Source organism: Lissotriton vulgaris, chromosome 10, assembly GCF_964263255.1.
Source record: "Lissotriton vulgaris chromosome 10, aLisVul1.2, whole genome shotgun sequence".
NCBI lineage: Eukaryota > Metazoa > Chordata > Amphibia > Caudata > Salamandridae > Lissotriton > Lissotriton vulgaris.
In genome coordinates this window covers 237,055,273-237,069,719 of record NC_141698.1, presented here as the reverse complement: position 1 = coordinate 237,069,719, position 14,447 = coordinate 237,055,273, and the positions used below count along the sequence as shown (strand labels likewise).

General features: G+C 55.9%; 1 protein-coding gene across 1 annotated transcript in view; it reads right to left on the bottom strand.

Moving 5' to 3' along the window:
- Positions 1–14,447, bottom strand: part of ABCF2 (ATP binding cassette subfamily F member 2) — a 216,381-nt gene that overhangs the window by 147,584 nt on the left and 54,350 nt on the right. The window lies entirely within an intron of this gene.

Below are 14,447 nucleotides of genomic sequence, written 5' to 3'. Positions count from 1 at the left end.
CCTAAATATCGGTTCGCAGAACGGGGAGGATGGGAGGGCGGTAAGGAATCTATCACTAACTAATGTCTCTTACAGATATATCGTTACACAAGTAGTAACTTGTGCATCTGAAAGAGACACGTTAGTGATAGATTCCTTACCTTAGAATAGATACCCCAGCAATACCAACCCCGGTGGTGGGTCTGCGAACCAATATCACACCAGAAAGTCCTGGAGGACGGAACGGCCAAAGAAGCCATCCCTCCGGACTTGACTGTCCATGCAGTAGTGTCTTGCGAACGTGTGCAGCGAGGCCCACGTGGCTGCCTGACAGATGTCCTGCAGGGGGACACCGCGGCCCAGGGCAGTTGTCGTTGCCCGAGTGGAGTGAGCCCGCAATCCAGCCGGGGGCTCCTTCCTCGCCATGGAGTAGCATGCTTGGATGCACAAGATGATCCACCTGGAGATGGTCCTCTTGTGTACAGCCTTTCCCTTCTTCGCGCCCACGTAACCAACGAAGAGTTGGTCATCCACCCGGAATTGGCGAGTGCGGTCCAGGTAGTAGGAGAGCGCACGTTTTGGATCCAGACGGTGGAGCCTCTCTTCCTCTTTCGAGGGATGCGGAGGCGGAAAGAAGGTGGGCAAGGTGATGGACTGCCCGATGTGGAAGGCCGTGACAACCTTGGGCAGAAAGGAAGGTCGTGTACGCAACACCACCTTATCAGGATGAACAGACAGGAAAGGCGGAGAAGAAGAAAGAGCCTGGAGCTCACTCACCCTCCTGGCAGAGGTGATGGCAACCAGGAAGGCCGTCTTCAGCGTAAGGAGACGAAGAGGACAGTTATGAAGTGGCTCAAAGGGAGCACACATCAGATAGGTGAGAACAAGGTTCAAGTCCCACTGGGGCATCACGAAGGGAACAGGAGGGAACATGTGTGTGATGCCCTTCAGAAATCTACTCACTATAGGGGACTTGAACAAAGAAGGCTGATCTGGTAGCCTCAAGAAGGCAGAAAGAGCAGAAAGGTACCCTTTAAGAGTGCCCAGAGCAGAGCCCTGCTGGGCAAGGGAAAGAAGAAAGAGCAGCACTTCCGAAAGGGGTGCAGAGAGGGGATCCACAGCCTTTGCTGCGCACCATGCCACAAATCTATTCCACCGGCAGGCGTATACCGACTTAGTGGAGGGACGCCTGGCTGCCAGAATGATGTCACAGACTTCGGGAGGCAAGTCAAATGGCCTCAACTGCCGCCGCTCAATCTCCAAGCTTGTAGGTGGAGACTGGACAGGTTCGGGTGCAGGACCGTCCCCTGCTGCTGCGACAGAAGGTCCTCCCGAAGAGGCAGACGAATCGGGGGATCGACTGACATGCTGAGTAGCTCGGGATACCAGTATCTTCGAGCCCAGTCCGGAGCCACAAGGATAACTTGGGCCCGGTCGCGCCTGATCTTCTTCAGCACTCTGGGCAGAAGTGGTATAGGCGGAAAGGCGTACAACAGGCCGCAGCTCCACTCGCGACGAAAAGCGTCTCCGAGCGAGTGCCGCCTTGGAAACTCCAACGCGCAGAACTGCTGACATTGCGCGTTCTCTTCTGTGGCGAATAGATCTAACCAAGGCTCTCCCCACTGTCGAAAGAGACCTTGCGCCACGTCCGAGTTCAGACGCCATTCGTGATCCATCATGCACCGGCGGCTGAGTTCGTCCGCCCTGGCATTCAGAGAACCTGCCAGGTGTTGAACCACCAGAGTCACGCCCTGATGTTCCAGCCACTGCCAGAGGCGCAGAGCCTCTTGGCAAAGGGTCCACGACCCCACACCGCCCTGTTTGTTGCAGTACCACATGGCGGTGGTGTTGTCTGTGAACACTTGCACCACGCTCCCCCTGACAGAGGGGAGGAATGCCTTCAGTGCAAGACGAATCGCCCGCAGCTCCAGAAGGTTGATGTGGAGCCGGGACTCCGCCGGAGACCAGAGGCCTCTGATCTCCGCCTCTCCCATGTGGCCTCCCCAGCCCTGGAGGGACGCGTCCGTCACAACTACGTGCTCCGGCTGGGGTAGAGAGAGGGGTCTGCCACTGACCCAGTCGCGGTCCGTGAGCCACCACTGCAGTTGCTTCGCAGTGCCCTCCGAGATCAGGACATGATCGGACAGGTTGCCCTGATGCTGGGCCCACTGAAACTTCAGGTCCCACTGCAGAGCCCGCATCCGCCACCTGGCGTGACGCACCAGAAGGATGCAGGAGGCCATCAGTCCCAGAAGCCGCAGCGTCAACCTGACCGAGACCCGGGATAACGGCCCGAAGATAGGAATCAGAGCCTGAATATCCCGAACCCGCTGCTCGGGTGGGTAAACCCGAAACTGCGCCGAGTCGAGAACCGCTCCGATGAAGAGGAGCTTCTGAGAGGGACACAGGTGTGACTTCGGCACATTGATGGAGAACCCCAGCAAGTGCAGGAGGTCGGCCGTAGTCTGGAGGTGGCTGACGACTGTCTGGGGCGAGCCCGCCTTCAACAACCAGTCGTCGAGGTAGGGGAAGACTGATACCCCTTGCCTGCGCAGATGGGCTGCGACCACCGCCATCACCTTCGTGAACACCCGTGGGGCGCTGGTAAGGCCGAAGGGGAGCACGGTAAACTGAAAGTGCTCTAGGCCTACCGTGAACCGCAGGTAACGCCGGTGGGCCGGCAGGACGGGGATGTGGAAATAGGCGTCCTGCAAGTCCATCGCTACCATCCAGTCTCCTGGGTCCAGGGCAGCCAGGACCTGAGCCAAAGTGAGCATCTTGAACTTCTCCGTCCGGAGGAAGCCGTTGACGTTCCGTAGGTCCAAGATAGGGCGTAGGCCCCCTTTGCCCTTCTTGGGTACCAGAAAGTAGTGGGAATAACAGCCACGTCCTACTTCTGGCCCAGGAACGCGCTCGATGGCCCTCTTGGCCAAGAGGGCCGAAACCTCCTCTTGCAGAAGTTGCAAGTGATCCCCCGACACACGGTGGTATTGAGGTGGCATGGATGGAGGGGAAGACTCGAAGGGGAGGGAGAAACCCCTTCGGACAATTTGCAGCACCCACCTGTCCGAAGTGACCGTATGCCAGTGGGAGAGGTGATGGCGAACCCTGCCTCCCACAGGCGTCACATGGGCCTGAAAGCTCGGACTAGGAAGGTTTTGAGGCGGGGGCTGCTGAGGGAGGTGTGGACTGGCCTCGCCGCTGGCCCCGACCACCGCCACGGCGGTTCCCACGGCCGCCACCGCGTTGCTGAACATTCTGCGGCGCGTGGCTGACGGTCCGTGGTGGGGCGCCCCTTCCGTGGCCACGAAAGGAGCGAAAGGCACCCGATTGCTGGCGTGGGGCCGCAAGGCCCAAGGACTTGGCCGTGGCCCTGGAGTCCTTAAAACGTTCCAGCGCATGGTCTGCCTTGTCGCCGAAGAGGCGACGGCCATCAAACGGCATGTCCAGGAGAGTGGCCTGGACATCGGCCGAGAAATTGGCGGACCTCAACCAGGCGTGGCGTCGAACCGCCACCGTCGTTGCCATCGCCCTGCCCAGTGAGTCCGTGGTATCCAGCCCACACCGGATGGAAAAGCGTGCCGCATCTCGGCCGTCCGCAAGGGTTTGGCTGAGTTTAGCCCTGACCTCCTCAGAGCATTGTGGCAGCACCTCCGCAACCGTGTCCCACAGAGTGTGGGTGTAGCGGCCCAAGAGACAGTTGGTGTTCACTGACCGGAGCCCTAGGCTCACAGACGAGAAGACCTTCTTCCCGAACTGCTCAAATCTCTTGGATTCCCTGTCGGGCGGGGCCGACGGGAATGCGGACTGGGAGTTGGAGGCCTGGATGACCAGGCTCTCGGGGGTGGGGTGGGTGGACAAAAAGCAAGGGTCGCCCGGTGCCGGGCGGTAGCGTCTGGCCACGTTCCTATCCACAGGGGGACCTGTGGCGGGCTTGGACCAAGTGCCCAGCAGAACGTCACACAAGGCCTCATTGAACGGCAGAAGGGGCTCCGTGGAGCCGGACTGCTGTTTGAGTACCTCAGTGAGGAGATTAGTCCTCACGGCCGCGACGGGGAGCTCAAGGTGTAGGGCCTTAGCTGCCTTCGTCAACACTACACTGTAAGCAGAACCCGCCTCCGAAGCCACAGTCGGGGGCGACGTAAATCCAGTGTCTGGCGATGTGTCAATACCACTGGCCTCCCCAAGCTCATATGTCCAGTCCTGATGAGACTGGCAATCACGTGCCAGAGGGTCCTCGGACCCCTCCCACTGCTCCTCGTCACCCGGCTCCTGGAGACCAGGATTAACAGCCAGGGCCTCCTCGTGGAGATAGAATTCTCCGAAGGCCGACGGAATCGGCGCCCAGCGGCGCCCCTCCGACGCCTGAGGCGGACCGTAGGAAGCATTGGGGTCGGCAACCACTACAGCTGCCGGGGACGACACCTGAAGGGACGTCGCCGGTGAGGTCGTAGGGTCGACCGGCGAGTTCCCGGATCCGGAGCCGGATCCAGCGAGGTCGCGCGGCGCCGGGACCGAAGTCGCCAGCGGCGCCGGGGCCGAAGCACCCGACGTCGTCGGGGCCGAAGCGCCCGACCCGGAAGGACCTCCAGACGGAGCCGATCGGCCCGAAGGCGCCACGGGAACCGACTGAGGAGGGAGGGCCCTCATGGCCATGAGGTACCTCTCGACCTCCTCCTGCGACGCGCCGTGCCCAGGGACCCGAAGGTGTGGGGCAGGCGGCGACGCTTGCGACTCCCGCGGAGCCGCGTGGGCGGTGTCGCCCGAATCCCCGGTCGCATCGTGCGAGCGACGGGGCGGGTCGGAGGACCGATGGTGTCGCTCCGACCTCTCATGCCTCTTACCTGAGGACTTGGAACCAGACGATCGGTGACCACTCCCGGAACGTCGATGACTCCGACCTCGCGACCTGTCCCTCGACCTCCAGTGGGACCGGGACCTGGAGCGGCGCGGGGCCGACTGCCTCAGCTCGAGACGCTTGCGGGACCGCTCCCGCCTAGCCTTCGACGTCAGGGCCCGGCAGTCGTCACAGGTTCGATCGTCGTGGTCGAGGCCTAAGCACTTCAGGCACCGGCGATGGGGGTCCGTGACCGACATGAGTCGGCCGCACTTCGAGCAAGGCTTGAACCCGGGCATCCCTGGCACCGATAGTCGAGAATCGACTAAGTAGAGGATCAAAAAGATCAAAAAAGTTTTCAGTCAAAAAGTGACTGGGGGTAGAGCTTCTTCCGGATCTGCGCTAGCTGGCGCGGAAAAAAGAAGAACTGACGTCAGCGCGCATGGGCGCCGTCTATATACTCCGATGACGTCATCCCGGCGCTCACGACGCCGACGACGGACACGGAGCCGCAGACGACGCCTACCAGCGCGCAGGGGTATTGCTACGCAAAAATTTCCGGATCCAGTCTGACGCCTGGGGATATTCTAAGGTAAGGAATCTATCACTAACGTGTCTCTTTCAGATGTCCACATTTTAAGTAACCTTAGATCAGTTTGACCTAGAAGCTGACATTTTTTGTCAAAATCTGTAGATTATGCAGGAGATGATTGATTATGTAGCAAGTAAAGCAAATCCATATTTATACGAAAAATATTCTAGTGGCCAGACTACCGTGAAATTATTCCACATTTTTAATTTTTAAAACAACTTATCATATTCTTATCTGATCTGTGCTGCATGATTGGCATGCCAATTATTTTCAAGGCTTGGCTTGTGCATGGGCTCTTAGAAGCTAGAGCCAACACTACGGTTAGATGTCCCGGTTAATTTGTTGGCTCGCCCACCTGTACCTTGCAACATAGAGCCACAGGAATTATGCAGCAGGAGAGGACCAAATTATGCATCAGGGTTGAATTATTTGTCAAGAAAATGCAAATTATGTGGAATATTTTGTGAAGGTATTTATATTATTTAGGCATTTTCACACATGCTAACACTGTCTGGGCAAATATTGCACCTCATTAGAGCCAATTTAACACCCAATACAACAATTTGCAACAGAAAGGTGATCAGTTAACCTTTGTGAACTCTCTTCCACTTTGCAGCAATAAAGGCAATCCCGGTTTTAGGTTTAAAATCTGCAGATTATACAGTGGGTGATGGATTATGTGGCACATGTAGCAAATCCAAAGACATGCTGAAAAGACCACAACCATGCGTAATTCCAGTGGCCCCGACCTTAGTACAAGAAGGGTGTGAGAGTTCTGTCAAACATAGGTTTTATACTGGAAGGGGATCCTTCTAGTGGCAAAAAAAATTCTTTACGACTTGTCCCACTGAATGTGTGCAGCACAGTGAAACATGCATTTTAAGTTTGAAAAATATGGAGACTTAATATTTGCTCCACTGATATGCCTGTCTCAAGGAGACAATTTTTTTTGTTCACATCGCTGTCTAACCACTGGCAATTACTCGGGCTAGCACTCAATTCATCATTCTCTTGCCCACCAAGCCAACTCAATTTGGACTCAGCCATATGGAAATCAGTCTTGACTCTGCTACAATAGGAAGAGTCTAGCCAAAATGCCAGTCCAAGTTCTCCTTGAACCAGACCACAAGCAGCCAAGGAATGCCCTGCCTGGATTCTGCAAAAGTTGTGTTATGCGTCTCCCTGGGTTTAGCTCCGTTTGGTCTCTTCCTCTGGGAGGCTTTGGGGGGAGAGGCATTCAAACAGAAGTTAATCGGTCCCAGGCAGCTACTGGGAAAACTCAAAACAGAGGATACAGTAGAGCAGAATCCAAACATTAATTCAATGGGTTGTGCAGGAGCTTGCATACGGTAGAAAAGAGGACAAGGAGAACGAGTGGAAGCTGATGGATGCAGTGAAAAGGCAGCAGAAATAAAGAAAAACAGACGGGTGTGATTAAATAGGAGGTGGATAGAATGAGGTTGGAAGGAGGTGGCCAACTGTGGATTCAAGATATTAAGGAGGGAAAGAATAGCGGGGTGAGATTGTGATATGAAGTAGAGAATAAAGGAAGAGCGTTAGAAATGAACAAGGAGATAATAAAGACATAATTGAAAGAAAGATGGGAGAGAAGAGAAACGAAGATAAGTAGTACGGGGATTAGAAAGAAAGAAAAAAGGTACCAATAGTAAAGGAGAAAAATCATAGATAGATGGTGAGGAAAGAAAATTTTGGAGTGCAAAAGACGGGAGATGTGAGAGAAAAGGAAGCATATATGGAGTGGACAAGCTATGGATGCGAGCTAGAAAAGGAACACATGAATAAACAAGAAAGAAAAGTTAAATGGAGAAAAGAAAGGAAGGAAGGAAAGGAATAAGTAAGAAAAGGACAATGAAACAACCAAAAGGGAATAGGCAGACCAAGAGGTGACAAAGAAGGAGGTCAGAGACAAGAAGAGGAATGAGGTGGGTGAGACAGAAGCATATTCAAGATATAGATTTGATAGGATAAGGTGGGAATGAGAGTGAACACTGAGATTAGAGGGAGTCTGTTGGAGAGAATAGGACGTAGATTGAAGAGAGGAGATGGCATAAGGGAGAAGTGGAGCAGAACGGAAACAGAAAGAAAAGTGGGGCGGGTAAGTAAGGTAAGGAGGATCAAAAAAGGAAAAAAAGGAGGAAGGAGATAAGGACAAGCAAGCGATATGGTGGTAGTGGATAGAGGTGCAAGGAAGAGATCAGAGCAACATGGAGATATCATTAGAGAGGAATTGAAGGCAGGAGCAATTAGGGCACAAGATGCTGTGGCACCCATGGCCAGGGGTGCGAGGAGCCTACTGTGACCCTGTAATGGGTGTCTCGAATACCAACTAAGAGATAAGGGGAGCATTTTTTCCTCTTGTTTGCATTAGGGCCCATAGCACCCTTCATAAGGTGCTAATTTCGGTAGCTTGTATACCGCATGTACTTGCATATTAATTTGTTGCTCACCTTCAGCGCACACAGCCTAGGCTGTATTGTATTGTAATTGCATTTATATAGCGCTTACTACCCCTGACGAGGCGTCTAAGCGCTTTTTTGGCGGGTAGCTTGCTACTCCGAGACCCTTAGAGGATTAGTGTTGAATTAGTATAGTGAAACATGCAAGTACATTTTATGTGGTGGATAGGTTAGTCAGTTATTTGGATTTGGAATGATAGCAGAAGGATAGGAGGGGGAAAAAAAGGTTTGTATTTATATAGCGCTTGTTACCCCTGATGGGATGCTATTCAGGAAGCCCATAAAGGATTAGTGGTGGATTAATATGGTGAAATATGAAAGTAATTTCAGTGGTGGATATTAGTCAGTTATTTGGAGTGAGAAGGATAGCGGAGGGATAAAAGGGGAAGAAAGGTTTGCATTCATATAGCACTTGTTACCCCTGATGGATGTTGAAGCGCTTTTCTGGCGAGTAGCACGCCACGCCGGAACTCAAAGGATTAGTGTTGAAATTTAGTATAGTAAAATATGAAGTAATTTGAGTAGTGAATATGTTATTCAGTTATTTGGGTAGAGAAGGGTAGGTGGCGGGATAGTGAAGGGAAAGAGGTTTGTATTTATATAGCGCTTTCTACCCAGGATGGGGTTTTGAAGCGCAAGTAGCAAGCAAGTCTGGAACCCATCAGGATTAGTGTTGAATTAGTATGGTTAAACATGAAAGTAATTTTAGTGGTGGATATGCAAGTCAGTTATTTGGATTGAGAAGGGTTGGGGAGGGGTAAAAAAGAGGGACGAGTTCAGAAAGGTTTGTTTTGGGGGAATCTGTATAGTAAAAAAGAGGTGTAAGATGATGCAAGGGGGTAGAGTAGGAGAGAGTCTAGAAAGGGTTATTTGGGGGATCATAGTAATGGTATGGGGTTAAATGGGAGAGTGGATATAGAGGATATACTGAGCGAAGTATAGGTTGAGAAATAGGGAAGTGCATTGGAAATGCTAAATTAGAAGAAAGTGATAAAGAAGAAAGTGATAAATGCACAAGTTACTACTTGTGTAACGATATATCTGTAAGAGACATTAGTTAGTGATAGATTCCTTACCTTAGAATATCCCCAGGCGTCAGACTGGATCCGGAAATTTTTGCGTAGCAATACCCCTGCGCGCTGGTAGGCGTCGTCTGCGGCTCCGCGTCCGTCGTCGGCGTCGTGAGCGCCGGGATGACGTCATCGGAGTATATAGACGGCGCCCATGCGCGCTGACGTCAGTTCTGATAACACAGCTTTTCCGCGCCAGATACGCAGAGCCATGATAGAACCAACACTGGTGCCATTGAAACTAGGGCCCTGAAAGGGGATGACCTTAACCCTAAATATCGGTTCGCAGAACGGGGAGGATGGGAGGGCGGTAAGGAATCTATCACTAACTAATGTCTCTTACAGATATATCGTTACACAAGTAGTAACTTGTGCATCTGAAAGAGACACGTTAGTGATAGATTCCTTACCTTAGAATAGATACCCCAGCAATACCAACCCCGGTGGTGGGTCTGCGAACCAATATCACACCAGAAAGTCCTGGAGGACGGAACGGCCAAAGAAGCCATCCCTCCGGACTTGACTGTCCATGCAGTAGTGTCTTGCGAACGTGTGCAGCGAGGCCCACGTGGCTGCCTGACAGATGTCCTGCAGGGGGACACCGCGGCCCAGGGCAGTTGTCGTTGCCGTGGCCCGAGTGGAGTGAGCCCGCAATCCAGCCGGGGGCTCCTTCCTCGCCATGGAGTAGCATGCTTGGATGCACAAGATGATCCACCTGGAGATGGTCCTCTTGTGTACAGCCTTTCCCTTCTTCGCGCCCACGTAACCAACGAAGAGTTGGTCATCCACCCGGAATTGGCGAGTGCGGTCCAGGTAGTAGGAGAGCGCACGTTTTGGATCCAGACGGTGGAGCCTCTCTTCCTCTTTCGAGGGATGCGGAGGCGGAAAGAAGGTGGGCAAGGTGATGGACTGCCCGATGTGGAAGGCCGTGACAACCTTGGGCAGAAAGGAAGGTCGTGTACGCAACACCACCTTATCAGGATGAACAGACAGGAAAGGCGGAGAAGAAGAAAGAGCCTGGAGCTCACTCACCCTCCTGGCAGAGGTGATGGCAACCAGGAAGGCCGTCTTCAGCGTAAGGAGACGAAGAGGACAGTTATGAAGTGGCTCAAAGGGAGCACACATCAGATAGGTGAGAACAAGGTTCAAGTCCCACTGGGGCATCACGAAGGGAACAGGAGGGAACATGTGTGTGATGCCCTTCAGAAATCTACTCACTATAGGGGACTTGAACAAAGAAGGCTGATCTGGTAGCCTCAAGAAGGCAGAAAGAGCAGAAAGGTACCCTTTAAGAGTGCCCAGAGCAGAGCCCTGCTGGGCAAGGGAAAGAAGAAAGAGCAGCACTTCCGAAAGGGGTGCAGAGAGGGGATCCACAGCCTTTGCTGCGCACCATGCCACAAATCTATTCCACCGGCAGGCGTATACCGACTTAGTGGAGGGACGCCTGGCTGCCAGAATGATGTCACAGACTTCGGGAGGCAAGTCAAATGGCCTCAACTGCCGCCGCTCAATCTCCAAGCTTGTAGGTGGAGACTGGACAGGTTCGGGTGCAGGACCGTCCCCTGCTGCTGCGACAGAAGGTCCTCCCGAAGAGGCAGACGAATCGGGGGATCGACTGACATGCTGAGTAGCTCGGGATACCAGTATCTTCGAGCCCAGTCCGGAGCCACAAGGATAACTTGGGCCCGGTCGCGCCTGATCTTCTTCAGCACTCTGGGCAGAAGTGGTATAGGCGGAAAGGCGTACAACAGGCCGCAGCTCCACTCACGACGAAAAGCGTCTCCGAGCGAGTGCCGCCTTGGAAACTCCAACGCGCAGAACTGCTGACATTGCGCGTTCTCTTCTGTGGCGAATAGATCTAACCAAGGCTCTCCCCACTGTCGAAAGAGACCTTGCGCCACGTCCGAGTTCAGACGCCATTCGTGATCCATCATGCACCGGCGGCTGAGTTCGTCCGCCCTGGCATTCAGAGAACCTGCCAGGTGTTGAACCACCAGAGTCACGCCCTGATGTTCCAGCCACTGCCAGAGGCGCAGAGCCTCTTGGCAAAGGGTCCACGACCCCACACCGCCCTGTTTGTTGCAGTACCACATGGCGGTGGTGTTGTCTGTGAACACTTGCACCACGCTCCCCCTGACAGAGGGGAGGAATGCCTTCAGTGCAAGACGAATCGCCCGCAGCTCCAGAAGGTTGATGTGGAGCCGGGACTCCGCCGGAGACCAGAGGCCTCTGATCTCCGCCTCTCCCATGTGGCCTCCCCAGCCCTGGAGGGACGCGTCCGTCACAACTACGTGCTCCGGCTGGGGTAGAGAGAGGGGTCTGCCACTGACCCAGTCGCGGTCCGTGAGCCACCACTGCAGTTGCTTCGCAGTGCCCTCCGAGATCAGGACATGATCGGACAGGTTGCCCTGATGCTGGGCCCACTGAAACTTCAGGTCCCACTGCAGAGCCCGCATCCGCCACCTGGCGTGACGCACCAGAAGGATGCAGGAGGCCATCAGTCCCAGAAGCCGCAGCGTCAACCTGACCGAGACCCGGGATAACGGCCCGAAGATAGGAATCAGAGCCTGAATATCCCGAACCCGCTGCTCGGGTGGGTAAACCCGAAACTGCGCCGAGTCGAGAACCGCTCCGATGAAGAGGAGCTTCTGAGAGGGACACAGGTGTGACTTCGGCACATTGATGGAGAACCCCAGCAAGTGCAGGAGGTCGGCCGTAGTCTGGAGGTGGCTGACGACTGTCTGGGGCGAGCCCGCCTTCAACAACCAGTCGTCGAGGTAGGGGAAGACTGATACCCCTTGCCTGCGCAGATGGGCTGCGACCACCGCCATCACCTTCGTGAACACCCGTGGGGCGCTGGTAAGGCCGAAGGGGAGCACGGTAAACTGAAAGTGCTCTAGGCCTACCGTGAACCGCAGGTAACGCCGGTGGGCCGGCAGGACGGGGATGTGGAAATAGGCGTCCTGCAAGTCCATCGCTACCATCCAGTCTCCTGGGTCCAGGGCAGCCAGGACCTGAGCCAAAGTGAGCATCTTGAACTTCTCCGTCCGGAGGAAGCCGTTGACGTTCCGTAGGTCCAAGATAGGGCGTAGGCCCCCTTTGCCCTTCTTGGGTACCAGAAAGTAGTGGGAATAACAGCCACGTCCTACTTCTGGCCCAGGAACGCGCTCGATGGCCCTCTTGGCCAAGAGGGCCGAAACCTCCTCTTGCAGAAGTTGCAAGTGATCCCCCGACACACGGTGGTATTGAGGTGGCATGGATGGAGGGGAAGACTCGAAGGGGAGGGAGAAACCCCTTCGGACAATTTGCAGCACCCACCTGTCCGAAGTGACCGTATGCCAGTGGGAGAGGTGATGGCGAACCCTGCCTCCCACAGGCGTCACATGGGCCTGAAAGCTCGGACTAGGAAGGTTTTGAGGCAGGGGCTGCTGAGGGAGGTGTGGACTGGCCTCGCCGCTGGCCCCGACCACCGCCACGGCGGTTCCCACGGCCGCCACCGCGTTGCTGAACATTCTGCGGCGCGTGGCTGACGGTCCGTGGTGGGGCGCCCCTTCCGTGGCCACGAAAGGAGCGAAAGGCACCCGATTGCTGGCGTGGGGCCGCAAGGCCCAAGGACTTGGCCGTGGCCCTGGAGTCCTTAAAACGTTCCAGCGCATGGTCTGCCTTGTCGCCGAAGAGGCGACGGCCATCAAACGGCATGTCCAGGAGAGTGGCCTGGACATCGGCCGAGAAATTGGCGGACCTCAACCAGGCGTGGCGTCGAACCGCCACCGTCGTTGCCATCGCCCTGCCCAGTGAGTCCGTGGTATCCAGCCCACACCGGATGGAAAAGCGTGCCGCATCTCGGCCGTCCGCAAGGGTTTGGCTGAGTTTAGCCCTGACCTCCTCAGAGCATTGTGGCAGCACCTCCGCAACCGTGTCCCACAGAGTGTGGGTGTAGCGGCCCAAGAGACAGTTGGTGTTCACTGACCGGAGCCCTAGGCTCACAGACGAGAAGACCTTCTTCCCGAACTGCTCAAATCTCTTGGATTCCCTGTCGGGCGGGGCCGACGGGAATGCGGACTGGGAGTTGGAGGCCTGGATGACCAGGCTCTCGGGGGTGGGGTGGGTGGACAAAAAGCAAGGGTCGCCCGGTGCCGGGCGGTAGCGTCTGGCCACGTTCCTATCCACAGGGGGACCTGTGGCGGGCTTGGACCAAGTGCCCAGCAGAACGTCACACAAGGCCTCATTGAACGGCAGAAGGGGCTCCGTGGAGCCGGACTGCTGTTTGAGTACCTCAGTGAGGAGATTAGTCCTCACGGCCGCGACGGGGAGCTCAAGGTGTAGGGCCTTAGCTGCCTTCGTCAACACTACACTGTAAGCAGAACCCGCCTCCGAAGCCACAGTCGGGGGCGACGTAAATCCAGTGTCTGGCGATGTGTCAATACCACTGGCCTCCCCAAGCTCATATGTCCAGTCCTGATGAGACTGGCAATCACGTGCCAGAGGGTCCTCGGACCCCTCCCACTGCTCCTCGTCACCCGGCTCCTGGAGACCAGGATTAACAGCCAGGGCCTCCTCGTGGAGATAGAATTCTCCGAAGGCCGACGGAATCGGCGCCCAGCGGCGCCCCTCCGACGCCTGAGGCGGACCGTAGGAAGCATTGGGGTCGGCAACCACTACAGCTGCCGGGGACGACACCTGAAGGGACGTCGCCGGTGAGGTCGTAGGGTCGACCGGCGAGTTCCCGGATCCGGAGCCGGATCCAGCGAGGTCGCGCGGCGCCGGGACCGAAGTCGCCAGCGGCGCCGGGGCCGAAGCACCCGACGTCGTCGGGGCCGAAGCGCCCGACCCGGAAGGACCTCCAGACGGAGCCGATCGGCCCGAAGGCGCCACGGGAACCGACTGAGGAGGGAGGGCCCTCATGGCCATGAGGTACCTCTCGACCTCCTCCTGCGACGCGCCGTGCCCAGGGACCCGAAGGTGTGGGGCAGGCGGCGACGCTTGCGACTCCCGCGGAGCCGCGTGGGCGGTGTCGCCCGAATCCCCGGTCGCATCGTGCGAGCGACGGGGCGGGTCGGAGGACCGATGGTGTCGCTCCGACCTCTCATGCCTCTTACCTGAGGACTTGGAACCAGACGATCGGTGACCACTCCCGGAACGTCGATGACTCCGACCTCGCGACCTGTCCCTCGACCTCCCGTGGGACCGGGACCGGGACCTGGAGCGGCGCGGGGCCGACTGCCTCAGCTCGAGACGCTTGCGGGACCGCTCCCGCCTAGCCTTCGACGTCAGGGCCCGGCAGTCGTCACAGGTTCGATCGTCGTGGTCGAGGCCTAAGCACTTCAGGCACCGGCGATGGGGGTCCGTGACCGACATGAGTCGGCCGCACTTCGAGCAAGGCTTGAACCCGGGCATCCCTGGCACCGATAGTCGAGAATCGACTAAGTAGAGGATCAAAAAGATCAAAAAAGTTTTCAGTCAAAAAGTGACTGGGGGTAGAGCTTCTTCCG